At 42.0% G+C, this 19,676-nt stretch overlaps 1 long non-coding RNA gene across 1 annotated transcript; it reads right to left on the bottom strand.

Annotated features, from left to right (window-relative positions):
- Nucleotides 1-3,592: 3,592 nt before the first annotated feature.
- LOC124061265 lies at nt 3,593-10,597 on the bottom strand. Its single transcript, XR_006843711.1, has 3 exons — nt 10,252-10,597; nt 8,818-8,939; nt 3,593-5,612 (listed from the first exon to the last, which is right to left on the bottom strand). It is a non-coding gene; the product is annotated as an uncharacterized LOC124061265 (long non-coding RNA).
- Between the last annotated feature and the right edge of the window lie 9,079 nt (nt 10,598-19,676).

Here is a 19,676-nt window from a genome sequence, read left to right as displayed (position 1 = left end):
TAATTCAGACGTGAGTAGATTATTTATTTATTTAAGTAGATTTATTATTAAATTAATCAACCAAGGTTATAAAAACATTAAAATGGTGCTAATAAATCAAACACATTAGCTCATAGAAAAACTAATATATAACAACAACAATAATAATAATACACCTTGGTTCTTAAAATTGTTTTTATTATCATTACTTTTACTGCTGTTGTATTTTTTTTTTTTTTAAAAAAAAATCTTTTACCAATGTACCAGGGAGGAAAACATTTTAGTCAAGACATTTTTATAAAAAAAAAAAAAAAAAAAAAAAAAAACATCTAACAGAACAGGCTACATGTCAGCGGAGCTGAGGTCCATTGAAGTGGCGCACTGGCATTAATTTATTTTGTCAAATTTAATTTTCTCTCAGAGTGTGTCAAGGCCAATGAAGCCTGGATTTGGAGGGATGTTTGTAGTTGTGCTTGGCAGCAAAAGCTTGCTTGTTTCAAGATTGCACGACCTCTTGTTTCAAAGACTACTTTTATTTTACTTTTAAATAAAATTTCTTAGCTCTTGTGCTTGGCAGTATTTCCACAATGTGGTCAAAAGCTGCTATAAATAAATACTCTGGTCTCTGTAGGCCAATATTTATTCCTGTGAAATATTCAAATTCACAACAGTGTTGAAACTAGAGGAGACTTGGTTTCCGGGAGCAAAAAAAAATAAATATGCATTTTATGCTGCCATTTCATGTGAAACCTTTTTTGAGAAATAAAGAAAAAAATTATCAAAGCAAAAGATGTTGAAATAATTTTAAATACAGGCACTTCTTATGAAGTCCAGAAAAGGAAAATTAAGCAGCAAGGGGTTAGAACAAAAGCGTCTTATTTGTAAGAACTGAAGGCCTAAATTAAATATGTCTCCCTCAAGGCAAATGTGAAGTCAGAATGACCTTAGCGACACGAATTCCGTCTGAATACATTTGTCTGGCCACACGGCTCCTTGCACACATGCCCTTGGTTAGATTGTCTCCTTTTGCGAGACTTCCCACAGATTCTCTGCGTAACTCAATCTGTCGACAATCTATACGCTGCCCAGAGCCTATTGAATAAATACATGATTCAATTATTTGGAAAACTCAGCTGCATGCAGCCCTTTTTCATCTCATCAGAGGAGGAAATCTAATGCAGAAACTGAGTCAGATTTGGCATCTTCTCAGTGACACTCTAAATGTTCCGAAAAGAAATTAATTTGGAGAGAAAATTCACTTCTTAGTGCCCCTTTGGCACTGTTTTGCAGCATTACTTCCATAAACATTTACACAAATTCGGTACTGCCAGAGGAGTGTATTCCAGTGAGTCTGACTCAGTGTGCTGGTAGCAGACAAGCAGGTGGTTTTTCGTGGTTGTTGGAAGGTCCCACCATGGGCTTAAGGACACAGCCATCCCAGGTCCCCCATTCTGCAGCCCAGTTTCACCTCTTCTCTCTTGTGAGCGGTCTGCTGCTCTCCCCTCCCTCCTCCACCTCTTCTTCTTGGGCCTTTGATCAAAGCTGGCCTCTCTGCCACAGCTGCCCATCAGGGGGCTCCTCACCCTCACCTACAACAACACTGCCTGCTGGGCGTCCCTCTCTGATGCACACACATGGGTGCAAACACACAGGGGCAAATGCAGGAACCCACACACAGATGAGCCCCCCCCCCCCCCCGCCTCTCCCCAGCAAGTCCCAAAAACTCTTCTTAATTCCTAAGGAAACAGCAAGCAGGATGTTGAGAACTCACTCACACATATGCAAAAATAATGTGAGTTACGCTGGCATAAGTGTAAGTGAAATACAAAGGAGGAAAAACAAGCATGTGTGAGAAAGAATGAGAGGTATGAGTCTGTCAGGAGTGTGAGGTTTGCACATGGGTTCACATAATCACACAGGTTCATATGTGTTTTCGCCAAGTGAAAGAGACAGGGGATGTTATCCAGAGTGCATCCTATGCTTTGACTGAGCAAACACATTATGCGTTGGGAGCTGCATTTTCCACATACAAACAGACACTAGAACAAACAAGCATCACAGCTTGCTTACACATGTAGCACTGTACTTAGTTCCACCTGTAAGCTTTTATCTGAAGGCCTGGTACCCGAGTTACTTCCTCTTCTGTACTTGACCTCAAAACTCCTCTCATTTGGCATGTGTACCCCCAATTATAGACATAAGAAACACTTTGGTCTGCCTTCCAGAGGAACTGGAAGCATTCCAGTGCAGAATTTTTTATAAACTCTTCTGTTTTACTCATCGTGGTGGCAAATGTTTGTTGACTTCTTTTCTTTGTCTTTCTTGATGGAGTGTTGTTGGTTTCTCTTTGAAAATCCAATGTTCCTCTCTAGAACTGGAAGTAATCCTGTCGAAACATCTGGTGATGACTCAAGCTGCAAATCAGATACACTTCACATGTGATTCATTATCCTGAGGTTGGCCGGTCCCGGGCAAATTGGACTTTGTATATTTTCAGACAGTCCCATACATATACATGGGACCCGGCTGTGATGACACATCGGCCCGATGAAAGTGTTTCCAGTGTTTGTGTCCCAGTTCAAAGGGGTTGATGGGTACCTCCACTGGTGATGTGACACAGGAAGCACCTTGGACCAATCCTCTCCAGCCTCACCTGCACCCCCAAGCCCCCATCACCCTGTTACCTCCTCCGCTTCCCAGCAACACTGGGGTCAATTAACTAATTAAGTGCCAATTAAAGCATTAACTGCTTCCCGGAGGTTGTGAGGTAGCACTGGTGTGGAGCATCATCTGGAGCAAGTGGTCACAGGGGTGAACCAGAATGAGTTCAAAAGGGTTTTATTTCCTAAAGCACAATGACAAAGAAGAAGCCACTGTGGGGAGAGTGGATGACTTCAGATTGTTTAAAATGCCATCACTGCGTGGTAAAAGGTCTCAGAAAATTAAACGCAGATCTTTTCCAACCATTAAATGGTGCTTTGTGTTTGACAAATTGCTGTGTTAATTGTGGCTTAAAACTTGCTCAGTCTGCAAATAACAATTGTTAGACAGCAGTATTATAACTCATTACACTGTATGCCTTTTGTTTAAATTTCTATTCACCTGCTGCAGATAGATAAAAAAAAAAACATAAATCCTGCTTGGTGCTCATATATCTGTCCACATGCGTAAATACACTATATAGGTAAAAGTATTGGGGTGCGGCTGTTTTTTAGGAGTTGAGCCGATCCCTTTACTAATCTTAATGCTTCAGCATATCAAGACATTTTGGACAATGCTATGCTTCCAACTTTGTGGCTACAGTTTGGTGAAGGCCCTTTTCTATTCCAGTATGGCTGTGCCCCAGTGCACAAAGCAAAGTCCATAATTTGGTGTGGAATCCAACACCGTTGGGATGAACTGGAACAGAGATTGTGAGCCAGGCCTTTTCATGCAACACCCGTGTCTGACCTCACAATTGCTCTATTGCATGAATGGGCAGAAATTCCCACAGAAACACTCCAAAATCTTGTGGAAAGCCTTCCCAGAAAAGTAGGAGCTGTTATAGCTGCAAAGCTGTCTGTGTATTTAGAATACAATGTCATTAAAGTCCCTGTTGGTGTAATGGTGGCCAAATACTTTTGTCTATATTACATAGATTAATTCTGCAGGTGCAGAGTGTGTGGAGGCTGTCACAGTCCCTAAAATTCAATTAAGCATGTTCTTCCTGATACCATCAGAGTTATTACGGTATCCCACCTGTCACTTCACACAGGTGAAAATATGCAATGAAAATTATTTCTCAATATTTGACCCAAGTCTGGCTGTGTTATCCCTCACATAGACACAACTACTGTTAACACCTCGAGCTCTGTGCTGAATACACTGTTCTCTCTGTGTGTGATTTTTTTTCTCCCATGAACCCCTGCTGCTGGCCTGGACTGTGCTTAAAACTCCAGCGGTCAAAGTTGAAAGTGGAACAAAGAGTCACAGAGGTAAAACAAGCATGAAGCACGACATCCATACCTCTTCAGAGAGGGCGAATGTACAGGATGGATGGCGGATACATAAGTAGCAGTGCATGTCCGTGTAAAGCTCAAATGTCTCACTTGCAGAGTTGAGGTCAATTTGCTCTCAGTTTACTCGGTTTAACATGTAATTCAAAACTGCAATTCATTAAATGGTAAACACACTTAATCCCCAATCACTTCTCTACAGGTTACTGCAGCAATTTTATGGCTATTTTCAGCTTTTATTTTTAAGAAATTCTACTTGGTAAGTTGACTTAGAAGTGAATTAAACTTTCCTGCCTTGCAAAGGGGATACTGCCCCCTGGAAAATGATTTCCTGTTTGCAAGACCCAGATCCAAATCCCGCCTGTTACCTATATACCCCTTGGATCTGCTGTGATCCAACTTCACTTCTATGCCTGCTCTTGACGGGCCTGTGCTCAAGTTAGCCCTGGCCTCGCTCGCTCCCCACAGGCCCAGTTATTGGATGTTTTTCCTTCACATTTAAGACCTACAGGTTGTGTCCCTGGTTCCCCCCACGCACTGTGTTTACCCAGGCCATACGCCACCACTTCTTCAGCAGGTTCACATTCAGGTCTGGGGTTTCAAATGGCAGAGTGACGCCTGTGTCAAGAAATCACATCATCATGACATGGCAGAGAGGGTAGCAAGAAGCAAAATCACTGCTGCCGTAAAAAGCGTGAGGCGGCTAAATGCAGACTGCTCTTTCCATTCAGTGAGCAAAAAAGGCAGGCAGCTTCACAGGAGATGGGTGGGAGGAATGCAGGGAAGGAGGGCGGCCAGCCAGAAGAGGACAAATGAAACAGATCAGAGTGAAAAAAGGCTGTCAAAGGCTGTGATGACTAAATAATGCAATTCTTGTTGAGTGAGTAGGCTACGCTTAAAGATATAATCTACCTCACCTTTTAGGCATTTCAGTAAGACAGAGCGTAATTAATGCGAGGTGAAAGTTTTCATAAGCTGTGGCTTCCAAGGATTGCATACAAATGTTATGTGAGATGGGGGGTGGGGGTGGGGGGACACCATGGGAGTGAAGGCTGTGTGGAGGAGTGACACAGAAAGGAGGAAGATGAGGAGTCGGGTGGAATGTCCAAGAAAATATGAGACAACAACCCAACACAAGCAACTGTTAGGCATTATCGTCCTTTGGCGTGGCCAGAAATTCCTGCAATGCACATAAGCATGTAAAGGAACATACATGCAGGCACAAATGGACAATCCAAGGAATGCTGACAGCAACTGTTCCTTATGCGCCTTATTTGTTGAGAGGGAATCTAAGGAATGGTACCGTGAGGAATTTCAGTTATCCAGAGCAATCTTTCACTTTCCTCCTAGTGAAGGAATTTAAGCTCTTACTGTTTTGTGAAAGCGCTGAACATCTGAGACTCATTCATCAACCAGTGCTGCCCGTTTGCAGTCCTGATCCTCAACTCTATGACTCAACTAAAAACAAGGACAAATGCTTGTGTTCTATATGCAGGAATACAGCAGGTCGCAGGTTAACACTAATACCAGCAGCGTTTCATGAAATATTACCCTCCTACCTCCAACTCCACTGTCTTTCTGTTTCTATCTCTCATTTCTCCTTTGCTGAATGTTTCTTCTGGCACTCAGCTCCCCTGTCTGTGTGCATCAACAAACACAAGAGGAGGAACCAGCAACTGTATTAACAGATGGCCAGAGTCAATAAAACACACACAAATCAAGTGCTGGACACATCTGTTGTGCATAGAGTCTGACTAATCTTTCTGTGTGGTTCGACGGGAGTGATGGAATCACAGCAGCTCGGACAGATTAGAGGGGACAGGGCAGCTCACCCTGGGGACAGCAGGCAGCTTTGTAATGGATCGTAGAATGGAGATAAAGCCTGATAGAGGCCAGGGAGGACATGTTTTAGCCAGATAAAGTCAGTAGCATGGATAAGAGCCAGAAATAAATGTCCCATCATTAGCTTAGTCCATTAGCTTACTGTTTAAAAAGTGTTTAATAGGACCCAAACTAAGTCGCACTGCACTTTTTACAAAGCAAGCTATTTCATGTCTTTGATATAACAGCCATATTAAAGTAATACAGCCATAAAGATTTTCCTACTCTGCTATACTACACACAGATATTAAAATGATTGCTACAAATGACATAAACACAATAGCAAAATATCTCACAATTTGTTGAAGATTTGTGTTGTTTCACTGTACATGCCATCATACCAGCACTACTAAATAAAAATATTTTACAAGTGACTCATCTGAGATTTGTAGTGTAGCAATAGTGTGTTTAAATCCCCCTATAAACTTAAAGTGGCAGAGCGATTAGGCTCTAACAGTCCTAATGGATATGTCAAGTTTGTTAAACTGTGTGACAGAGTGAAGTATTTTAGCTGCCGGTTGCAGCTAATAGAATACACATGAAAGACAGTGATTGAGAGAGAGAGAGAGAGAGAGAGAGAGAGAAGAGGAATACTGCAGAGAAAATCATGGAGGCAGTTATTACAAGAACACAATCTTGATGAAAGCGTGAACACGGACTAACAGATTCTTTTTTAGTTATGTGTCATCAGTTCCTTGCAACTGGTAAGACTTTATGATTTATTGTTTCTGTATTTTATATGAATTTAATTAACAACATTGGGGTCTAGAATATTCTTGGAGAAGGGCTGAGGATTTAATCAGTTTGTGTGTCCTCCTAATGCAATGTACAACCATGGCAGCAATTATTGTTGACATGTAGACTGCAGCAGCCTTTTGCATCACTGGAAAGTCAAACATTACCAGTGAGATTTAATTGGGAATAAGCCATTACGGAAAGGCCAGCACTGCTGTGACCGGAGAGATGTGACAGCGCATGGAAAGGCTGGTCTGTTGTTGTCTGTGATTACAGGCAAGGTTAATGCTGTACAATGTTAATCCTCCATTTGTCAGAAAACATATCAAACAAAAATGTACAGCAAAAAAATGAATACCGGTAAGCCGGCTGAAAAATAATGGATCCTGAAAAAAGCACCAAACATCAAACAGATGCAATCAGATGAGGTCGATAAGCACACAGGCTCGGTTAATTCCCAACAAATTATCTAATCCAGATGTTGCACTCTTAGTGTAAACACAGTGCCCTGCAGAATCATAAAACAAATAAGCATGAAAAAGGTTTAAAGTTTCAAACAGAGCCTAACCCCAGGCCGAGACCTTTCCACTGAAAAAAAAAAGAAAAATCCACACCCCCTTTGCCGCCTTCTTGAAACAGGAAAATGTAAATATGGTAATATTTAGCACGTGTTTTAAAACAGATCGGTTTTCTCAAGCAGGGAGAAACAGAGAGAGAGAGAGAGAGAGAAAGAGAGAGAGAGAGAGAGAGAGAGAGACGAATTAAGGGAGGGAGAGCGAGAGCAAGAGCGAGGCAGACAGGGAGGAAAAGAAATGAAAAAACTGGCCCACACACGATAGAAGGCCTCCCTAGATTTGTGTGTGTGTTCCAGTCTGTGCGATGTGGACAGGCTGCGGCTTCCTCTGTTTGCACACTGTTCCACCAAGAGCTCTGGCCCGGTGCTGATGGCCTTGACACGCTCCAAAACACCAAACTGGATCTGTCCCACTGTGAGTCTAGAGAGTCAACAACAACTTAACAATAGGAAAACACCACTCCAACGGGTCATATCATCCATCTGTATGCCAAAGTCATATTTCATGGGGAGAAAATAGGAGGTGGAAGATAAAAGGGGGGGCAGAAAAAGCAGAGGGAGGAGCAGAAATGCAAACATATGGATGTGTTTAAGGACCACCAGGGAAGGGAAACTTGTGCATTTTCGCATAAAGCCCGATAAACTCCAAATATGTAATTACACGGGGTTTAGGGCTTGTCTGTTGCCGATTCATTCAGGAATTTCTGGTTACGTCTCTCTGAGAGTTCGGGTGTAACAGGGCTCTTTATCGTTCTCAAGTGGCAGATCTGCTCAGCTTAGTTGCGGCCAAGCCTTCCACACACACACACACAGACACAGATACACACACACACAGCCCTGGACCTGCTCAGTGTGAGGGTGCTATTGTCCCCCCACCTATTTAACAAGGTGGTGTGTGAAAGAAGAAAGCAGTCAAAAGAAATACCTCCAACTACATAAAAAAGGCAAAGGAGTGGGACCCTCGTAAAATACCTGCAGCACGTTTAAAGATTTCATCACGTCGCAATATTTATAGTTCTTCAAATCCTTGTCAGTGTTTGTAGCCAATTTGTTGTGCTCCAATAAATAGACTGGCCTATTTATCAGCAGACCACATGGCAGCCATTTATGGAGCCTAACAAGAGGCAGATGTGTTTTGTATATGTTTTCACATGCAGGTTTGACGCGCTGACAGGTTGAGACAGATAGCTGAGATGTACAACCTCTGTCCCGACTGCAGTATCGGCTGTAAACATCAGCTCTGATTAGACCGTGGAAAACACAAACATGCCTCTCAGGCCATCTCTGAGCCTTATTTGTCTTCCCATGCAAAGTTCTTTGATTCATACACCGGCTGCGTCACTTTGACTGCAAGCAAGACATGCACTGAGTGAGTGTGCACCTTCTTCTGCTGCCTGTGAGGCCTGCGCATGTGTGTCTCTGTGTGTGTGTGTGTGTGTGTGTGTGTGTGTGTGTGTGATGTCTATCCCTGAGTGTAAACACAAACTGTACTTCATGTTTGTACATTTAAAAGTGTCTATTTCTTTGTACTACCTGTGTTGTGTGTGTGTGTTGTTTGTGTGTGTGTGTGTGTGTGTGTGTGTGTGTGTGTGTGTGTGTGTGTGTGTGTGTGTGTGTGTGTGTGTGTGTGTGTGTCTGAGTGTTGCCAATTACCCCAGCTATAAATACAAGATCCCCATCCGTCACTGAGTTTCTGGGTGGCTGCAGCACCGCCATAATTGGTTTCAGATGGTCACCCAGATCTTTCTCTCTCTGCTGCAGCGCCATCACACTGCCTGTGTGTGAGAGAAAGCCGCAGGGGAGAGCGAGGTGGAGAGAGGAAAAAAAGATGAGTGACAGCAGTGAATAAATACAGAGCGAGCACAGGAATAAACAAGCAGACACTAAATGATTCTTTTGTCCCGAAATTCTCCGCAGCCTGCCAGCGGTGAGCTGGGAGGGGGAAGGAGAATTTGACTTGTTAACTCAATAGGTGCTCATGGTTTTCTAACTGGTGTTTTCATTTTAATTTAATTTATTAAAATCAGATGAGGTTTTGGAGACAGGATATTTAGGTCAGATGTGATGCAAATGTTGACATGTTTGTAATCATTATGAAGGCATCTGAAATACAAAATCACATTTTCTGCTGATGCCAAGACAGGAAAATCCATTGTTATAAAATATATTTTGACAGATTTTAAATTACTTTAATAGTATTGAATTGCTGCTATATATCAGTAATAGTACATAACAAATTCAGTGGCAATAGTATAGTTTCTTAATGAGACTTTAATCAATTCATTCACTTATCATGGCCTTGTTCACTATGGCCATTTCACTTGATGGTATCTATGTGATGTGATGTTACTTGGGGATTTAGCTGAACTAGGCTTAATGTGCTGTTTCTCTATCTGGTCCCAGAGGACACTTGATCAATAGACATATTAACAATAAATTAGCAGACTAGGCCTATCGATTCACAAAGCAGAGGACACTGTGACTCAGTGACAGCTGGTGAGTAGCTCAGTCTGAAAAGGTTGGATCAAAGAGGAATTACAGCCAACCAAAGCCAGGAGTTGTGCCTCTAAATTCAAAGGCTTGTTGACAGAAATGTATACGTCAAGTCAGAATGATGTTGTGACAAATCATTTTTTTAAAAATAAATTCTTTTTAAATAAAGGCAGATTTATTTGCCAACTTATTTCTTTATACTTAAAGATTCATGACAATAGGCGTATAGAACAACTACTGACCTCATTATTGTATATACCAGTTAAAATCCATACCTAATAGATGTATAAACTCAAAACCTTTTCTGCCTAAGAGCATAATAGTAATACATTTTAATCTAAGATGTTAGCTTCTTCTCTATAATACACCTGCCTTAATGTTTACGTTACCTTGTAAAAATACAATTCAGATGACTGGTTCCACCCTTTACAAACCTCATATTGTAGGCCTGCAGAAGTTCTGTGACTTCTTTGTTTTAATCAAATTTTAAAAAAAAAGTGAGAAAATTACCTTCATAAATGTTCACATGCAAATTTTCATAACACTCCCACAATCCTCTTCTCACTGCACATCATCTGTGTTGGCCTACGCTACCTGTTTTCATCGTGGCCGTGGGAACGCAGTGGAAAGGAGATGCACTTTTTCTCTCTGTGGGTCCTGTGAACGTGGAGGCAGCTCAACAATTACTGCAGACGTTTCTAATCGGCGAAGCCAAGCGCATGCGGACACACAGGAATCCTCAGCCGCTATAAATCCATTAAATCCCTCTCATTAGAGCACGAGCCTCGTTGCTGCGAGGCGGGACGCCGAGCAGGGGGGCGCGTGCTGATTCTCACACCGGGTGTCGCCCTGCCTTCGCGCGCTCCCCTCCGCGCCACAAGTCATTACTGGTTTCGTGTGGCTCTAACTGCCACAACAACACGGCTTGAGCACAACAACACACGCGACGCAGCAGAGGTTGGTGGAGGAAGTATTACTCAGGTAAAAGTAGCAGTACAGTAGTACATGTTCTGCCTTGAAAGGTTATGTTAATTAAACTAAGTGAACACTGAATGAAAAGTTCAAGTGACTCAAGTTGTTCACTTATAATTAGAAACAAAATTACAAGCTTAACATGTATTGTCAATGAAAGATTTTAATTTGCAACTGTCAGATTAATGTAATGGAATAAAAGGTACTTTTTTCCTAGAATTTCCCTCTAGTGCAGTTTAACTATTAAGTGGCTTGAAATGAAAATACTAAAGTCAAGTAAAAGTGCAAAATTCATACAAGTAAGCCTACTTATCAATAAATGTACTCAGTCACACTCCCCCACCGGTCACAGAAAGTGAAACAGTGTTAAATTTTTAAAAAATGGGAAAACTATGACCTCCTCGTAGGCACTGTCTGACATCCAACCATCCATCTCTGTAACACTGTATCCCAGAATGCACTGGAGGAGAGCTACACCTTAGACAGGTCACCAGACTTTCACAGGGTTAACTTCTACTCCACTGATATAAACAAAAAGTCATTTTATTCTCAGATAAACACAGCAGTTATTGTTATTAATTTGATAAATACCATGCCTATCCAACAGTGGGCTGGAGGACGCATTCAGGGGACCTATAACTGAAGGTATTTCTTTACAAGCAGCAATCTTAGTTAGGTCCAGTTCAGTGGAAAGCTATTTTATGGTATTATTCTATTTCCTATAATATAGTATGACACGCTCTTATTTTTTATTGTTTGACTGGAAAGTGAGTGAAAAAGGAAGCTAAAATAACAAACCCCATATTTTTTTGCCAAGCCAAATTTATTGCAATGCAAAACATCCAATAGGATTGGTGCTCCATTTTAAGTAGGAAAAGTATGTTGTTTCTATAATACAGTGCAGCCCCGAACTTGATTTATTAACAGGTCCGTAAATCACTGTGACATTTTCAACTGTGTCAGCTGAATCCTGTTTTTCACGGTGTACTCTACACTATCTGTCAACAAGTGATACGTCTGTGTCACAGGGGATTAAGACATCGGAATATTTAGATTTTTTTTTTCTTGCATTTAAAAACTGGAGGAGGTGAAGGAAAAGTGCAGACAAGAGACAGCAGGAGTTCAAGTGGAGGAGGGCGCAAGAGGAGAAATAGCATACATGAGTGAGAAAGACTCTGCTGGAAGATGGAGAGGCCAGCGAGGAAAGTCAAAGGAGGAAGACAGGGAGGTGAAGGAGAGGACAGCAGGCACTCATCAGGAGGAGAGCCGAGAGGGGAGCGGAGGCCACAGCGTGGAGAGCAGGCCCTTGTGAAAATGGAGATGCACTAAACCTTTGCTAACCTGGATCGCCCAAGATAAAATATTTATATATGCTATTGTGTGACGGAGCGCCAGGCTGAGTAGAGCCTTAATTTGTTTTTCTCCAGGGTAAATTAATTCCCTCCCCATCATCAGTGGAGTGATTACTGCCCAGTCTCTGTCTGTCCCCTCCTGCAACAAGCACTTGAGAGATTTTAACGGTCAAAGTCCGCCTTACAATTATACTTTATCTGCTCCATACATTTCCATAGATTAAAGGTGAAGCAGAAACACTTAAGGGGATGAACGTTGATCCCTCACTGTCTCCTCTCATTTCTCTTTTCTATATTGCCCTCCCCCCCCGTTGGTCTTTTCTTCCTCTGCCCTCATCTCATCCTCATCTGTGGTGTCGATCTTGGAAAACAATTCAAAACAACAAACTCACCAATGAAAGATAACCGGTCGAGTGCAGTCAGTTGTTTACCTTCTAGATGTAAACCAGAACATTGTGCCAAGTGGGTATTTACATGGAAAAATCCTTATTAGTAGAGTATATGTGCAGCATATCTTCTCATACATTGGATAGGTGTTCGAACAGAGTAGAGACAAGGCAACATGTATATGCTATGTAAAACATATGTAAAACATAGAGTCAAGGGACACACGGTGTGAACAACATTTGGAGCCCAACACAGATTGACACTGATTGTCATGCTATTACAGGCAAATAGCAACACTTGGTCGGCAGTCGACAGGGCATAATCATGTGTGACTAACAGTGATGGAGAGAGCGCTACAAAGGGAAGGCGAGATGGTGGAGGTGCAGGCTCTTTGTCTCCCCTGCCATCTTCCTCATCTCTGAGTAGCCTTGGAGGGGCGAACAGAACGGGAGATGATAAAAAGATGGAAGCCACTCAAAGTTCAAGGCAGAGGTGCCCTTTCATCTATTTCAAGACAATCATGTTGGGTTCTACATGTACATTACTGCAAACTACCAATCTCTGCTTCCGACAGATGGAGCAACAGGCAGAAAGAAGTGAAGAGGTGGTGGCACAACTAACTCCTGCATAATACTTTTTTCTTCCTACTGTGGAAAAATATATCAAATATGAGTCAAAGGGCACACTGTTGTCTTGTCATTTCAACAGGTTTATAACATGTTTATATGCTGCAACAGTAAATACGTTTTTGATCGACACATTGAGAAAATGAATGTATCTTCCAGATCGCAGGATGCTTACAGGAGGCGTCTGCAAAATTCTCACATTTTCCATTCAATATGCAGTAGTGGCAACAAAAACATTATAACACTCTTTCATGGTTATGTTTAGGCACATATTTGTTAAGGCTGAAGAAAGATTGTGGCCTTGGTTAACTGTCAAAAGTAGCTTGAAGCATAAGACAGGAAGTGTTTACTTTATTAACCATGATCTTATTCTGATTTTAATCAAAGTGCTTTTGTTACCTAAACCACACGGGGGACTCAAAACCTCATCTCTGCTATTGAAAAAGAAAGTGAGGTAATGCATAAAACTTCACACACACACACACACAATACGTATATTCAGTTAAATTTGGCTTAACAGTCATTCCACATCTAAATTTGATTCGGAATTGGAATTGAAGCAATGTATATAATCCTGTCGTTTAACATAAACGGGCAGCATTTTACAGACCTTTAAGGACCTACAGGGACCAATTCCCCACAGTCTGTGTATGCAGACTTTGCAGGTACCAGTGCCTGACCCATTATGTATCATATACTTTAAGATAAGCATTGTGAAGTGATCTTCATTCTTGCATAGCTTACCAGCAGAGAGCAGAGGAAGTGGTGACTCAGCAGCTTGGATTAGTCAGACTGCCCAGCAGTCAGTCAGACACCAGGTTAGTCAAGGAGACAGAAGTCCACCGCAGCCTGTGCAGTCACTGTCTTGTCCTTCAGCATTACCTTTGCATTTCCTTAGCAGTGGTGGCCCACCGCAGCAACAAAATTACCAGCACTAAGCCCAATTTCCTCTCATACAGCAAGTAAGTATAGGGCCAAGGGCAAGAACTGTTTTGATGCTGCTACATGCACCCAAACCACTACTGGAACTGATGGACAGTTAACCTTAACTGTAATTAACCCTAGACAGCACTGCTGCTGAATTGACATTGGAGAACATTGTTGTCCTGTGTTACTCATTCTGATGAAGGCCTCAGAGAGGTTATTTTGAACCCCAAAAAGACATTTTAATTTTAACATTCATGTCTCGTCTTTTGATCTTTCAGTCAGCTACCCGGGCTCATCAGATAATCAGTCAACCGCAGGCAAGGAGTCAGCCAGTGCACCAGGCAGCCAGTCAGACAGGACACACAGTTCAGTACAAAACTGTTCCTGCCACACAGTCTGATAACATACGCATTACAACCTTACAGTGGAGCAGCAGCCTGTGGTTTAATGAACGTAATCCGAGCTCCCTGTTAAACAAACAGGCCGAACCTGTGAAGAAAACCTCCACATCACCCCTTTTTTCATCTCTCATTAAAATTGCTTGGCCCTGCAGAAGGAGCCAGACTCAATGGCCGCGTTCCATTTCTTTAATCTTTCAATTACAGTCACTGTTGCTATTCTGCATATTTTCATAAGGAAACATTAGAAGTTGCTGATGATAGGTTTTACCCTTTGTGAAAATGTGGATGAATGACCAAACTGATTCATCATGACACCAATACAGAAGGGGAAGACTGTCTGATATAAAGATTACAGATAAATGTTAGGGGTTTTTTCACTTCATCAAGCTGGAAATTCTAAAAGTGCATTTTCATCTTTCTAACACCCTGACAGTTTACAGTTGACTTTTATACAGAAAAAAGGGAAGAGAGCGTTGCAGTGATATATAGAGGAGAATAAAGATCCCTGTAGCCAAACCCCACAGACAGATATTTTTAAAATGTAAAAGGAACAGAAGGAGAAAAAAATGATGTGGAAATCTGGCCTGTAATGTGAAAAAGTAGGACTCACCCTGTCCTCCTCACCCGCCCCCTTACTGTGTGCTTTGCCCCAGCTGCCTATCAAAAACTAATATCCTCAAATTTAACGCTGGTGTTGTCCTTTGAAATTAGAAAGAATCTGTGTCTAATACAATAAGCCAAACCTGGCTGCTGTGAACTCTAACCTCCTTCCCCTGATTTCCATCTTCCCCCTTTATCCTCAGTCCTCTCCAGCAACAGCAACTCCCTGTCCAGTCTGTGCTACTAGGACCAAGAGGGAGACCCAGGATTTAGAGACCTACAGTACAAACCCTTTCTCCTCCCCTCCCATTCCAGCTACACAAATCCCCCACCCCAACCCTCCTGTTTCGAACTCCAGCCATTTTTAAATACAGTAACACAATCTTAGGGAAAGCTGATATAATCTTTTCTAAACTATAAAAGTCAGTCACCCAGAGAAACATCTGCACGGTCAAATTTAAAACAAACTGTCAGGGAGTCCGGTGTCCCCATAAAGAGAGAGCAGAGCAGGAGCACTGGAGGAGGGGAGAAGGGAGAGGGGGGAATGGTGGAAAACAGAGAGAGAGAGAGAGACGGGGAATGATTTAGGGAGTTTAAATGCTTTGCATTTGGCCTTAACTTAAACACAAACCTCCCTCGGGCCATCCGGTTGCTTGTAGGGTAAAGCTAACTCACCATCAATGCTACCAGTCTTTTTTATGGCTGTTGGAATTACAAAGTGGTTGTCACTGTTTTACTGTCTGTTGACACCTGAGAAAGCCAAATACGTGAAAGTCTTCATGGTTGGCATCTTAACAGGCTGACATCAGTGTAAAATACATGTTTAGATTTGGCTGTATAGCGGTCAGTGGTGAAAGAGGTATTCAGATTCATAAGTAAATGTACAGTGGCAAACCCATGGTATGATAAATATATTCCTCAACATTGATCAAAGCAGAGGTAAAAGATTAAGAAGTGTATTAACAAATTGTTTACTTTGAGTGCCATGGTATGACCGAACAATAGCAGAAAAGTGATTAAACTGACATCACAAATAGGTGGAACATACTTGCTGGCTGAACTCGTTTAAGAAATAAAATGTTGGCAAACCACAATAGCAGATAAACAGATAAACTCCAGGAAGATGGTTTGTCTACAGTAAGCACACAGGAAGTTTGCTGTAGAGGAAGAAAATCTGAATATGGTTCCTTGTTTGTTGGTTGGTTCTTTTAAAATGTTCAAAGTGGCTCTGGGTCACCATTATACAGCATGGGGGTTATTGTCTACTCAATTTCTTGCTCTTCTCATCTTCATAAATACATATACATCAAATAAATACACATACATATAGACAAAAGTATTGGTTGGCTCCTCTTTGTTATTGAAGTTCAGGTGTTGTATGGGCTCAGGGCTTGGGCTCAGCCCCTTACTTCCAGTGAAGGGAAATCTTAATGCTTTAACTAATGCTTTAACTAAAAACTTTTGGATAAAGCTAAAATAAAGCTATTCCAACATTGTGGCAACAGTTTGTGGAAGGAGCTTTTCTATTCTAGCATGACTGTGTCCCAGTGCACAAAGCAAAGTCCATAAAGACATGGCTGGATGAGTTTGGTGTGGAAGAACTTGACTGGTACCCCGTAAAATCACGCTGTATTAGTTTCATCTTATTTATATCTATTGTCATCACAGGTTGGTACAGAAATGAATTATTTTGACAGATACACATCAGTCACAAATTCATTGTGCCAAACAGATATTAGAGCCTGTGTTGTTAGGCAATATATGTCATTCATGCTCCAAACAGTTGAGATTGACCATACAGCTGTAAAAGAACAGAAATCACAATGGACATACTGTTATTCATCTCAAAGCCTCAAATGAAAACGGGCCTCTACAGAAGGCATTATGCTGGAGTGAGTATAGCTAAACAATCCAACACACTTCAGTCCAATTCCCATGGGTTTTAGGTTAGAATGCCACTGAAGTACACGTTGAACAGGGGGGCACAGTGCCTGTTCTCCTCTGCCCCATCTGTTTTGAGCTGAGTGTTGGATTGCTTTAATTGATTTAATGGGAGAGCATGGAGTCACAGTAGGAGATGGGGAACATGGCATGCTTTAGGGAAGTCAAGTGTGTTGCACTACCTCAACTCGATCAGCTGGCAGCAACGACAGATAGTGATGATACATATAGGCAAACACAACAGGGAAGTGCACGCAAACATATAAACACACACAAATTCACACACACTTGTTCCCAGCCTAGAACACCATGCTCCCAGCTAATGGTTTGAATAACACCCAGAGTGTCGTGATAAGGCCTTAGCGAGATGCATTTGTGTGTGTGTGTGTGTGTGTATTCGCACAGTGTGAGGGACACAGTGGCAGCAGCAGCCCAAGCTAATGCCACCCTGAATGGTGTGTCTAATTACTTGGCCTAGAGATAGCTTTTAGCTAAATCACCCCGCCTTCTGAAGAGCCTATATCAACAGTGACAAGGGCCTGGACAATTACATTAGCCCTCTCCCCATCCACCAGGTCCAGCACTAACAATCAGTGTGATTTGCAGCCGCTTCATTGTTGTCATCCCTCTCTACATGACAATGATGTTTTCCCTGCTGGAGAGACAGAGAGAGAAGGCTGGAGAGTCAGAGAGAGACAAGGGAGAGATTGCAAAAGAGAAAAAGGCAAAGAGAGAATGTGGAAAAGAGGGCAATATGAGAAGAGAGAGAAATAGAGAGGGAGCGAGAGTTGTCAGTAGAGGGCTTACTTATGTTAATGTTTTCCCTGCTTGTGTGTTGGCTGCAGTAGAGAGTTGGGTAAACCTGGGTGACAGAAGCAAGTGGAGTGAGCTGCTGACTTTAATTGATACTGGAGAGGGGTCTTCTCACTGGATTGCTCACCAGCTCACAGTGCCAAACACACACACACACACACACACACACACACACACACACACACAAAACCACATTACAAATACAGTAGCCACCCACAGAATGCACATACAAGCCAGAGCTCCAAATCACATTAGAGCGGAAAGCAGACATTTCATTCAGCTCTACTTAGTGGCTCTTCCTTTTGCCAACTATAATGTAAGTAAATGCAGAATAACATTCTCAAAGTGGCCCTTTACCTCAGACTGCTGAGTTACTCCTCCTGCTCCTTTTTATTTTCCTCTTTTCCTCACTTACACATGACTTGAGGCACACATGAGGTGCCCACAAACGCACAGAAAAGTGAATACAGTAGTAGCCGAGAAGTAACTTCATGGAGTCTGAGAAGGAGGTTTGAGAAGGAAGACATGAGATGGCCTTTGAGCTCCCAGCCATGTTTGTAAAACCAGGAGTCATGAGGAGAGTTGTGGAGAATGCGATAATCCCTCTGAGAGACACTAAGCATCATCGGTTTAAAGAAATAAAAATAGTATTAGTGAAAAAGAGGGAGAAAGATTTTATCCTAAAGATTTCAGTCCTGGCTGATTTAGAAGCACTTGTGGTTGCTGGTAGTCAGTAACACGTCAACACTCGATGTTAGTGGTCTGTCTTTTACGTCCTGTAATTTTTTAAAAGTGATCTACTAATGGAATATGCAGAAATGATCATTTTAGCACAAGGGGTTAGCAGATCACAGCAAAGGGCCTGACCTTTTCAGGCTTCAAAATCAAGCAGTAACATTTGCAAGTACTGCAAGTAAAGTACTGCAAGTTAGCACATGCAGGTAAGGTGCTTGAGCCTTTGCATTTAGGTGTTAGGTGTTATGCATACAGACAACATTTTAGCTAATCTAATCTAGCTAACTGAGTGAGATTTCACTTTAAATGGACATGAAAGGGTTATCCAAAAAATAGATGGTATATGACAGATGGCTTTCTAATTTCTATAAGTGATTTTGGGTAATAGTTTATCATAATAATGAACAAAATTATTATCAGTTATCTATGTCTCCTTATATGCCTCCTCAGTTACATGATGCATATGTCACAGTGGTGAAGAACTCCAGAGATGGAGCAGAACATATGGGTGAGATGTTATAAATAAAACTTCTGGAATAATTTTAAAAGTGAATTGAGAAGAGCGTCAGAGGAATGAGAAGAACCCTGAGTGGGACACAGACACTATGGGGAGCAAAGTGGTGCCAAGTGGGGTTGGATCACTCGACAACAGCCTGTCCCACCCTATTACCCTCCGAGCTCCCCCACCTCTACCCTCTCCAAACCTCCCCACCACCACCACCACCATGTCCCCTGCTCTGAGGGGTCACACCACCAGACGCTCTATAATGACCCCATCAGTGGCTCTTACTGGGTGAATGGAGAGAGAGAGAGAGAGAGAGAGAGAGAGAGAGAGAATGGTGGGGTACTCTTCACATGGAGGGCTTTGCAATCACTACGCATATTTTATGGCTCACAGTGTCATTGTAGCAGACATCTGTGGGTGTCTATAACTAATGGGAACATGCTTTAATTTTAGGGGGAAAAAACACATATAAGACGTGTTTATTAAATGTTGCATCTTATGTCTTGCATCACATCCACTTTTCTCCTTCCAGGGGCTGACTGCCAATTTAACATTGTGTCCCAGCAAGGTTTAGGTTTCACTGTCTGGCCACAGGGATCAAAGAGTGAGTGCCTCTTTGATAGAAAGTCTATTTTCTAATAGTATTCAACAATCATACTAGGGCAGCTGTTTCTGAAAAGATAATTTCAGTGCCAGTAGTAGCCGTGATTTACTCAAATATAATGCATGCTTCCAATGTTTATTATGAGCAATGTGTAAC

Source organism: Scatophagus argus, chromosome 6 (assembly GCF_020382885.2).
Source record: "Scatophagus argus isolate fScaArg1 chromosome 6, fScaArg1.pri, whole genome shotgun sequence".
NCBI lineage: Eukaryota > Metazoa > Chordata > Actinopteri > Scatophagidae > Scatophagus > Scatophagus argus.
Note: the sequence above shows the minus strand (reverse complement) of the source record. Positions and strands in the feature narration are given on the sequence as shown.